This window comes from Crotalus tigris, unplaced genomic scaffold (genome assembly GCF_016545835.1).
Source record: "Crotalus tigris isolate CLP2741 ecotype Arizona unplaced genomic scaffold, ASM1654583v1 scf7180000024284.70886, whole genome shotgun sequence".
Taxonomy (NCBI): Eukaryota; Metazoa; Chordata; class Lepidosauria; order Squamata; family Viperidae; genus Crotalus; species Crotalus tigris.
In genome coordinates, this window is record NW_024100457.1 from 1 (window position 1) to 10,513 (window position 10,513).

At 44.5% G+C, this 10,513-nt stretch overlaps 2 long non-coding RNA genes across 2 annotated transcripts; both read right to left on the reverse strand.

Moving 5' to 3' along the window:
* Positions 1 to 784: 784 nt before the first annotated feature.
* On the reverse strand, positions 785 to 2,777 carry LOC120299227. The gene is made up of 5 exons (XR_005554364.1): positions 2,614 to 2,777; positions 2,408 to 2,479; positions 2,191 to 2,321; positions 1,781 to 2,035; positions 785 to 912 (listed from the first exon to the last, which is right to left on the reverse strand). It is a non-coding gene; the product is annotated as an uncharacterized LOC120299227 (long non-coding RNA).
* Positions 2,778 to 3,145: 368 nt separating this feature from the next.
* Positions 3,146 to 4,747, reverse strand: LOC120299228. Its single transcript, XR_005554365.1, has 6 exons — positions 4,609 to 4,747; positions 4,389 to 4,459; positions 4,179 to 4,244; positions 3,990 to 4,097; positions 3,610 to 3,883; positions 3,146 to 3,530 (listed from the first exon to the last, which is right to left on the reverse strand). It is a non-coding gene; the product is annotated as an uncharacterized LOC120299228 (long non-coding RNA).
* Between the last annotated feature and the right edge of the window lie 5,766 nt (positions 4,748 to 10,513).

The window sequence follows — 10,513 nt, forward strand, 5'->3', positions numbered from 1 at the left end:
GGTGTGTGTGCCTGCAGCCCTGCCCCGTCCTTCCATCCCATCTGTCTGCAATTAGCTGGGCTGCCTGCCGGCTCGCTTCTGAATTCACTCTCTCTCATCCTTGCCAATCCTATCCTTGCATTCGCCGGCTATCTCCCCACAGTCATTCTGGGCTGGGCGCTCAGAATTGGCGCTGTCAGTGCTTCTTCACTGCTGTCCCCCTCTGATCATCCACTGTTGTTGCCTTCCGCTATCTGTCCCTCTGGGCCTTATTTTCTCCGATCTTTCTCCGTGCTTGGGTGTGCGCACACACAACCGCACCCTATACTTCTGCCTTATCCGCCTATGCTCAACTAGGCTACCTGCTGACTCACCCTCAAATTCACTCAGTCTCCTTCCTGGTGCCATTGCCATTAACACTTCACTCTGAAGATGCTGACAGTGGATCAGCAAAAGCTAAGTTTGTTTTAGTATTGTAAATAGTTGCTTTTATTGTTTTAAATTTTTTAACAATAAACAGCTGATTTATATTCCTCCCGGAGTTCAAAGATTATGTATTATTGAATATCTATATCTATATCTAATATCTATCTATCTATCTATCTATCTATCTATCTATCTATCTATCTATCTATCTATCTATCTTGTTGTCTGTATTTTCCTAGAACATTGAAAGTAGTGATATTTTTTCTTAATTGCAACTCTTTTAAACTGTAATAAATCACTGAAATTCCATCTAGCAAGCAGCAATCATTCACCTTACCTTCAAGAGTTTTGCCACAGTGTTTACATGTGAAATGATGTGGCCAAGGCTTGTCTTCATCCCCAACAGGTATGTTGAAGTATGCTTTATAGGCCTCGCACATCTTTCACGGAGTACTTTTTTTACTCTTGTCTTGATAAATTGTCCACACACATAGCAAAATGCATCTGCTGGGAGAAAGCAAGTGATGCTAACTCAAATATTGCTATTCATTATTCTCTTACTCAGCAATTAGACAAAGTAAAATGCTGCTTTAAGGCAGCTGACCTTTAGAATTTTATGGACACTATGGGATAGTTCCAGAAAGTGCTAGAAAATTGTAAAAGATTTCAGAAAGATCTAGCAAATTCTGGCCAATTCTAGAAACTTCTGGACAGTTTTCAGTTCCAGAATATTTGGGAAGTCTACTAAGCATTCAATGTGAATTGAGAATGTTCTCGAAAACAGATAAATTTCAAAGTATCACTGTCCTGACCACAGAAACAACGTTTTTGTGGAACAATAGCTGTTTCCTATTTATTTTAGGCATAAGGTGTTAAAAAAAACACACTTTGCACCCAGGAACAAAAACTAAATTGAAATTTGTTACATAGTGCTGGGATCATATATTTATGTCAGAATTCACAGTAATATTTTATTCATGCTCAAAATAAATTGTATTAAAAGAATTTAATAAATATTCTTATTGATTAATTGTGCTTCCAATATTCTTTCTCCTGCAAGGAATGGGGATCTAGTTTACAAGAGCAGTGAAAACCAGATTTAAAAAAAAAAATAAAAAAAAATTCAAAACACAAGCAAACAAAAACTCTATGATAATAAAGTGTAGGAAAAGATGAGACATGAAATTTACATCCCTTCCTTTCTCTTCATTTCCCTGTCATTCCCTTCCCTTATTCCTTACATTTATCCCTAAATATTGTTACATCTCTATCTTTATTGACCTGAATTCTCTAGAAGCATTTCCTGAGTACATGGGGAAGTGGGGCGTTGATAGTTAGGTCAGTCCTTAGCATTCAGCTCGAAATTTCGACTCACATTTGCTTCAATAAGAGTACAAATCTGTGTACAGCTGGGGATTCTGCTTTATTAGCATCTCACTTCATTTAGAAAGGATGACTAGTGCAGTCCTCTTTCAGGCTACCAAACTTGATCCAACTCACTCAGCCGCCTGTGATTGCCCCAGGATCACTCAGCCACAGGAGTAGAACAGACCTTCCCCTGCTGATGGATCAAAACTCTTTAAGCTGTTGATCGAGCATATTGCAGGCATAGAAGTCAACATGTCTTTTGCTGGAATAGAAGAAACTTTATCTTGGTTATTGCCCCAAAATCATTAAGCCAACTATCATTCATACTGCAGGAGTAGAAATCATTGTTTCCTGATGCTCGGCTCAAAGTCACTTAGCTGCCTCTTGAGCTTATTGAAGAACAAGAACTCAGCATACCTATTACAGGAATAGAAATAAACATCTCTTTATTATTGGTCCAAAGTCACTCTGCTGGTTATCATGAATATTGCAAGAATGGAACTCATCTTCTCTTTTGATTAACCCAGTCACTTATCCACCAGTCATGCCTATTGCAGGAATAGAAATAATCATATCTTGCTGACTGTCACAAAGTCAACCAGACATCTGTAATTCACATTGAAGGAGAACACACCTTCTCTTGAACATTGGCCCAAAGTCACTTATTCACCAGTCATACTTATTGGAGGTGTAGAACTCATCATGCCTGTTGAAATAATAGAAATAATAATCTGTTGGTTATTGGCCCAAAGTCACTCAATCAATTGTTATGTATATTGGAGAGTAGAACTCATCTTCTCCTATTGATTACTTAGTAATTTATCCAACAGTCATGCTTACTGCAGAAGTCGAAATCACAATGCCTATTGTAGGAATAGAAGTCACCATTACTTGATTATTGGCAAAAGGTTACTCTGCTGACTATCATGGGTATTGCAAAAGCAGAATTAACCTTCTTTTGTTGATTAACAAAGTCAATGTGATGCCAGTTGTACAGAAGTAGTAATCACCATGCCTGTTGAAATATAGAAAAAAAAATTCTTGGTCATTGGTCCAAACTCGTTCAGCAAACTGTTGTGCGTATTGCAGGAATAAAACTCATCTTTTCTCAGCCTTCTGCCGAAAGTCATTCACCAAGCTTTTGTGAGTATTAGAGAGTATAAGTAAACTTTTGTTCATTTACTCATTCACTTATCCATCAGTTATGCTTATTGCAGGTGAAGAACACAACAGGCCTATTGCAGGAATAGAAATAACAATCTCATAGTTATTGGCACAAAGTTACTCAAGCAACTATTGTGCAGACTGCAGGAATAAAACTCACTTTCTACTTGTGATGTGCCCAAAGTCACGAGCTTTCATACATATTGTAGATTGCTACTCACTTTCTCCTGTTACTTTACTAAGTCACTTATCCACCAGTAATGATTTTTGCAGGTACAGAAGTCACTCTTTTCTCATTATTGGTCCAAAGTAACTCTGCTGATTATCGTATTTATTGCAAGAGGAGGACACACTTTCTTTTGTTGATTATTACAATAACTGATCTACCAGCTATGCAGGAATAGAAATCACCATACCTATTGCAGCAATAGAAGTAACAATCTTTTGGTTCTTGGCCCAAAGTCACTCAACAAACAATGGTGCAAACTTTGATCTTTCATGCATATTGAAGAGTACTCCTCACCTTCCCCTGCTGATTTATTCAGACACTTATCCACCATTCATGGTTTTTGCAATTGTAGAATTCACCATGCCTATTGCAAGAATAGAAATCTCTCTTGGTTATTGGTCCAGTCACTCAACAATTGTGCTGACTCCAGGAATAAAACTCACCTCTTCCTTGTGATCACTGATCTTTCATGAGTATTGTAAAATACAAAAAAAATTCTCCAGTTGGTTTTCTTGGTCACATATCAACCATTCCTTTTTTTGAACATCTAGAATTCACCATGCATACTGCACTAAAAGATAGAAGAATATCTTGGTTATTGGTACAAAGTCACGCTGCTGATTATTGTGAGAATTGCAAGAGCAGAATTCATCTTCTTTTTTGATTAATGCAGTCAGTGATCTTCCAGTCATGCAGGAATAGATATCTCCAAACCTACTGAAAGAATAAAAATAACAATTTCTTGGTTATTGGCCCAAATCACTCAACCAAATATTGTGTGGGCTGCAGGAATAAAACTCACCTTCTCCATTTGATTACTGACCTTTCATAAGTATTGTAGAGTACCATTCACCTTCTTCTGTGGATTTACTCACTCACTTATCTACCACTTGTTATTTTTGCACATTTTGAACTCACTATGCCCATTAAACTAAAAGAAATAACAATTTCTTGGTTATTGTACCGAAGTCACTCTGCTGATAATCATGAGAATTGCAAGATCAAGGCTTACCTTATTTTGTTGATTAACCCAGTAACTATTCTCCCAGCCGTGCAGGAGTGGAAATCTCCTTCCATACTGATAAAATAAAAATAACACTCTATTGGTTATTGGCCCAAAATCACTCACAAAATGCCCACATTATAGTAATAAAAGTCACCTTCTACTTGTGACTTGCCAAAAGTCATTGAGCTTTCATGCTTATTGTAGCATACCACTCACCCTCTCTTTTTGATTTATACAGTCACTTATCCACCACTTGTTCTTTTTTGCACCTGTAAAACTCACCATGCCTATTGCAGGATTAGAAATAAAACTCTTGGTTATTGGTTCAAAGTCACTCTGCTGATTATCATTAAAATTGTAACAGCAGAACTCACTTTCTTTTTTGATTAACATAGTCACAACTCTGCCAGTCATGCAGGAATAGAAATATCCCTACCTACTGAAAGAAGTCACCGATCTGCTAGTTGTGCAGTTGTAGCTGTCTCAATGCCTATTGTAGGAATAAAAATAAGATTCTCTTGGTTAATGGCCCAAAGTCACTCAACCAACTATTGTGCAGTCCAAAGGAATAATACTCACCGTCTCCTTGGGAAATGTCCAAAGTCATTGACTTTCATGCGTATTGCAGAGTACCACTCACCTCCTTTTGATTTAGTCACTCACCTATCCACGATTCATCTTCTTGCAGCTGTAGAACTTTCCATGACTACAGTAGGAATAGAATTAACAATCTCTGCTTGTTACTCTGCTTATTTTACTGAGAATTGCAAGAGCTGAACTCATTCTCCAGCATGGAAGGAATGTAGAATCCACACATAGGTATAAGAAGTCCTCTAGCCCAGTGGTTCTCAACCTTTTTAATGCCCCGACCCCCAACCGGTTGTAAGTCGAGATTGCTCAACCGGTCGTAAGTCAAGGACTACTCAACTGGTGCAGCACCATTTGCAGAATGGGACTTTTGGCGGGCTCAGCAGGGCAGAGACAGCCTGGACAATTCCTATTGGCTTTTGAAAGCCAATGGAATTAGACTTTATTCAAGAGAGTCTATTCTATTGGCTTTCAAAAGCCAATAGAATAAAAGGGAGTAGCACAGCTAAGGAAAAGGGGAAAAAAATGGCGGATTGCTTTGTTTGGTGACCCCCGTGAAATGGTCGTTCGACCCCAAATGGGGTCCCGACCCACAGGTTGAGAACTACTGCTCTAGCCCATTAGACCAAACAATCAAAGTTGCCATGCCCCTGCTGGGCCGGACCATGCCCCAGTTTCTTTTTGGTCTCAGCCCAGAAGAGAAGTGGTACTTTGGCTCCCGGATTGAAAAAAGATTTAGGAGGACAGCTAGTACAGTATTTGCCTTTACTCATTGCATGGATTCTTCATTCCTTTGGCCAAATAGCCAGCACTGGGCTCAGCACTGAACTAGCTGGCAATTAGCTTCTTTTCCTTGCCCTTGGCAAATTCGCCCGCTGCTCAGCTGATCAGCGCTATTGCTACTTTCTGCGCAGCGCGTTGATTGGTTTTTTCTCCTTGTAGCCTTTCCTGGTTCCCCCTTTTGGGGTTGATTCTGCCGGTCCCTTTCCTGCTGTTTCTCATAGATTTTGTTTTCTTTTGCTTTCGCCTTTTCCTTCCACGTGGACCGTCGCCGGCAACATTTTGAGGCTCACCGCGCGATCGTTCCTTTCCCAGCTGATTTTGATTACTTCTACTGTTCACTTTCCTCTGTCCGCGGGGTCAATCAGGGCAGTTTGGACCCTTTCCCTATGAATTTTGACCAGCGAGGGACAGTGTTTCCTCACTTTTGCTGGGGGTATAGGGGCTCCTATATACCTCATTGCATCCCAGGCCCTGCATCTCCAATATCATGGACACCATTTTAGGCCACCATGTGGCTGACGGTGGAATTTCAGTTTTCATTTTCCTCTGCATCCTAGAGGTTTCATTTGCCATTAATCAGTTGCTATCTGCATTTTTCTTTGAACATACAATGATAAACACCTTCCACATTCCTGCCTTCCAGATTGCTCTAACTGTTGAGCTACAATCAATTGGGCTGTTTCTTACCTTGCCTGTTTCTGCTGTCTGCATCTAGTGGACTGGCAATTGCTGTGCTAGCCACCACTAAGTGAGACACGAGGGTCATCCATTAAAAATAATAATAATAAATAAAAATAATAATAAAAATAAATACTATTAATAAGTCAATTGTTTACAGTACTAAGAACCAAGGACACTGAACAATTGAAAGGGGAAAGTACAGCTCCCTTGGGTGGCATGCGACTTACATCTCGCAGTGTGACTCTGCGCTTAATGGTGGGCCAGACTTCACAAACCCTCATGTAGGCCTGTACCACCTAGGTGGGCCGTATCCTCATCTCCTGCAGACCAGGACAGCTTCAGAGATCTGCTGGTAAACTCCTGTTTTTATTCAACATGGCGGATAACACCGTTCCACAGGCTTCCACTTCCAGTGGAAATAAGAAACACAAGTCGTCCAACCAAGAAGCAGCCGCAAAGATCAAGGCCAAGACTAAATGGGCCTCTAAGGTGCTGAAAAGCAGGCAGGTAGCAGGCATAGGGCGTTGGATCAGGTTCTGGCCACTGAAATAATCTCTCCCTCAGTGACTTGTGGAACCCCGGAGAGTTTCTCTCTTACGGGTCTGCCTCAGATTCTGTCGGCATCTTTCACTCCTATGGCGTCGGACCTCCGGTCCCTGGAACAACCTTCATTTATTATCCAGCTCCAGGCCATGATTTCGCAGGCGGTGGCTCAAGCCATGGCCGCTTCTGCGAGGGCCCTACTGAGCCTGGGGCCATCAACCCTCCCTCCGTCTGTGGGAACTGCATGGCCCAGGGATTACAAGTTCCCAGATTCGGCCTCACCACCACATTCTGGTGGCAGCGAAGTATCCAAATATTTTGAGCAGGTTCTTGAAGAGGGACTGTGGTCAGGTGATGAGGACACCCCCACAGAGGCCACTCCCTTGGTAGGCATATTCAATCCTTCTTCTTTCCCTTCACTCTTATGCAAGGCCTGCGCCAAAGATCGAGCCGTTAAAACCCCAAGCGTCCGATCAGGATTTTGGCCAGAGTTCTGATACACTGTTTTCGGAACCAGTCACAAAGAGCCAGCAGATACCTTGCCCTCTCATGTTTTTGAAATCCATTCAGGATCAATGGGGTTCTCCCGGCACCTTCTCGGCCCTTGGGGGAATAGACCGTAAACTTTTAGATACGGTCTCTATCCTCAATGATGCGCTGGAGGTCTCGGGAGTAGATGAGTCTCTTTCTCCCATTTTGTCAGACTCTAAGATTCCGAGGGATATGTCTGAGGCTCTGAAGGCTGAGGACAAAAAATCTGAGGTTTCTTTCCATAGAACACACCAGGCCTCAGCATGGGCGATAAGAGCTTCCACATCAAACTCCTTTTTTGCCAGGATTTCACTGATGTGACATTGCGAACTTCAGTCCAGAATCTCCCCAGATGATGTAAGAGTGCACCAGATGTCACAAAATTACGGGCAGCACTAGAATACATGGCAGACATGTCTTTGCAATCAGCCAGATTTTCGGCCCATGCCACAGCCTCTAACACAGCAGTTCTCAACCTGTGGGTTGTGACCCTTTTGGGGGTCACACAAGCCTTTCACAGGGGTCGCCTAAGACCATCGGAAAACAATATTTCTGATGGTCTTAGGCAGGGCTTGTCAAATGCCTTCTCTCCCTTCCCCCCTCCGCTCCACCTCACTTGTTTGTGGAAAATATGCTGCTTGGCGGCAGTCTGCATGAACTCTACCAAATGTGCCCTGCAGGGGGTGCATGAAGAGCGCAGGCGCAGTACAAGGCCCTGTCCTCCCCAGAGACTAATTGTGTAGCAACCGGATTGACTTCTCAAGCACGCAGGTCAGCGAAGGGGAGGCTGCCACAGCACCCAACTCCTGCGCCCGTCAGCCAGGAGGTCTGGCGACAGCTGCCAGTCTCCTTTACCACCCCGCCTGTCCTCGACTCCTCCTCCGCCCATTCATATTGAGCCTGCCGGGGCTGGACAGGAAGAGAAGGAAGGAGGAAGAGACTCCTCCTCCTCTCCTAAGCTTCAAAGCACGATCGGCTTCCCAAGGGTGCTACAATCCTCACAAAAGTGGGGGGGGAAGCAAACGGGGTGAGAAAGCTCATGGCAGGCTCGAAGGAGCACCTGTCAGCATTGGTGACGAGAAATTCCCCACAAACCCAGGGAAGGGGTGGAGAAAAGGAGCCCCCTTTGGGAGGAAACCACCACCTTCTTCTCCTTGGCTTTCCGCTCTTCTGTTCCTCGGCAGTCGGGCTGCCAAGCCTTTGCTGGCTGGAACTTCCTTTCCTTCCTTCCCTCTTGGTCTCTTCCTCCTTTCCTCCCTCTCCCATTGTCCCTTCCTTCTTTCCTTTCACCTCCCTTTTTGTCTCTCCTTCCCTCCCTCTTTCCCCTTGTCCCTTCCGTCCTTCCTTCCTTCCCTCTTGTCCAGGATCGGGGCGAGCCTCTACAGGTGATCTGCGCTTCTGCAGCTGTAGCTGCTCTCCTTGGCTCCTGCCCAGAAAACTTGCTTGAGTTTGATAGAAAACGTGCAGCTTGCTAATTTAGCAGAAGTGCGAATCAGCTGTAGCCCGGCACTGATCCTGGAGCTTCTGCTAACTTAGCAAGCGGCATGTCTTTCGGCGAAGCTGAGCAAGTAAGCTGGGCATTGCTCTCCTGTCTCTGCCTGTGCACAGGCAGGTTTGCTGGCAGCAAAGCCCCCAGCCACGCTGGCAGCCTATCCCCCTCCCCTTGTCTCTTACTGGGCAGGGGGGAGGAAGGAAGGGACTAAGAGGGAGGGAAGTAAGAAATAATGAGAGAAGGAAGGAACAGTGGAAGGGAGGGAAGGGAGGAAGGGAAGAAGGGACAAAGAGGAAGGAAGGAAGGAAGGAAGGAAGGAAGGAAGGAAGGAAGGAAGGAAGGAACAAGGGGAGAGAGGGAGGTAAGGAGGAAGAGACTAAGAGAGAGGGGAAGGAAAGGAAGGAAAGAAGGAAGGGACAATGGGAGAGAGGGAGGGAAGGAGGAAGAGACTAAGGGAGGGGAAGGAAGGAAAGAAGGAAGGGACAATGGGAGAGAGGGAGGGAAGGAGGAAGAGACTAAGGGAGGGGAAGGAAGGAAAGAAGGAAGGGACAATGGGAGAGAGGGAGGGAAGGAGGAAGAGACTAAGGGAGGGGAAGGAAGGAAAGAAGGAAGGAAGGGACAATGGGAGAGAGGGAGGGAAGGAGGAAGACACTAAGAAGGAGGTGAAGGAAAGGAAGGAAAGAAGGAAGGAACAATGGGAGAGGAAGGAAAGAAGGAAGAGACTAAGGGAGTGAGGGAAAGGAAGAAAAGAAGGAAGGAAGGGACAAGGGGAGGGAAGGAAGGCAGGCACCCACCCCAGTCCCGTCCCAGAGACCCACAGATTCCCCCCCACAGGCACTCTGCAACCTGAGTGATCAGCTGGCCATGCCCCCTGGCCACTGATCACGTGACCCTGGGACACTGTGAATGTCATAAATATGAATCAGTTGTCAAGCATCCGAATGTAAATCACATGATCCTAGGAATGCTGCAACAATCATAAGTGTGAAAAATGATCATAATTCACTTTTTTAGTGCTGTTGTAACTTCTAACAGTCACTAAGTGAATTGTTGTACGTCAAGGACTACCTATACTTTCCCATTTTTTCCTTTTTTTGGTCAAGTTTTTGATGCCCCCCGGCCAGCTGGATGGGTGGTTGGGGGGGGTCACCACAACATGAGGAACTGTATTAAAGGGTCGTGGCATTAGGAAGGTTGAGAACCACTGCTCTAACGTAACAGCGCGTAGGTTATTCTGGCTTAAGAACTGACGTGCCGACACCAGGCACAAATGGAGGGTGGCTGCTGCCCCGTATCAGAGCAGTTGCCTCTTTGGGGAGTCCTTCACTCCTTACCTGATGGAAAACAGGGAAAAGAAGAGAGTTCTCTCTCATCTTTCCAAAAGAACACTTCCTTTTGGGCAGGCTCAGACTAGGCTTCGGGGAGCGTATCTTGGCCCTTTCCAGTGGGGCCGGACCATTCCTCAGACTGGTCTGGCTACAGAGACAGGCCAAAACCACAATTTCAAAACAAGTGACCATTTCGTGATAGGGGAGGTTGTCCCTTCCGTAGGTCAAAATGACTCAGAATGGACTCCTCCTATAGGCGGCAGACTGGTTTATTATTTCCACAAATGGGAAGAAACCACCACGGACACTTGGGTTCTCACCACCATCAGGGATGGACTGTCCCTGGAGTTCTTAACACCCCCCTCGGTGACTTATCGCCTGCTCCCTGTTGCAAA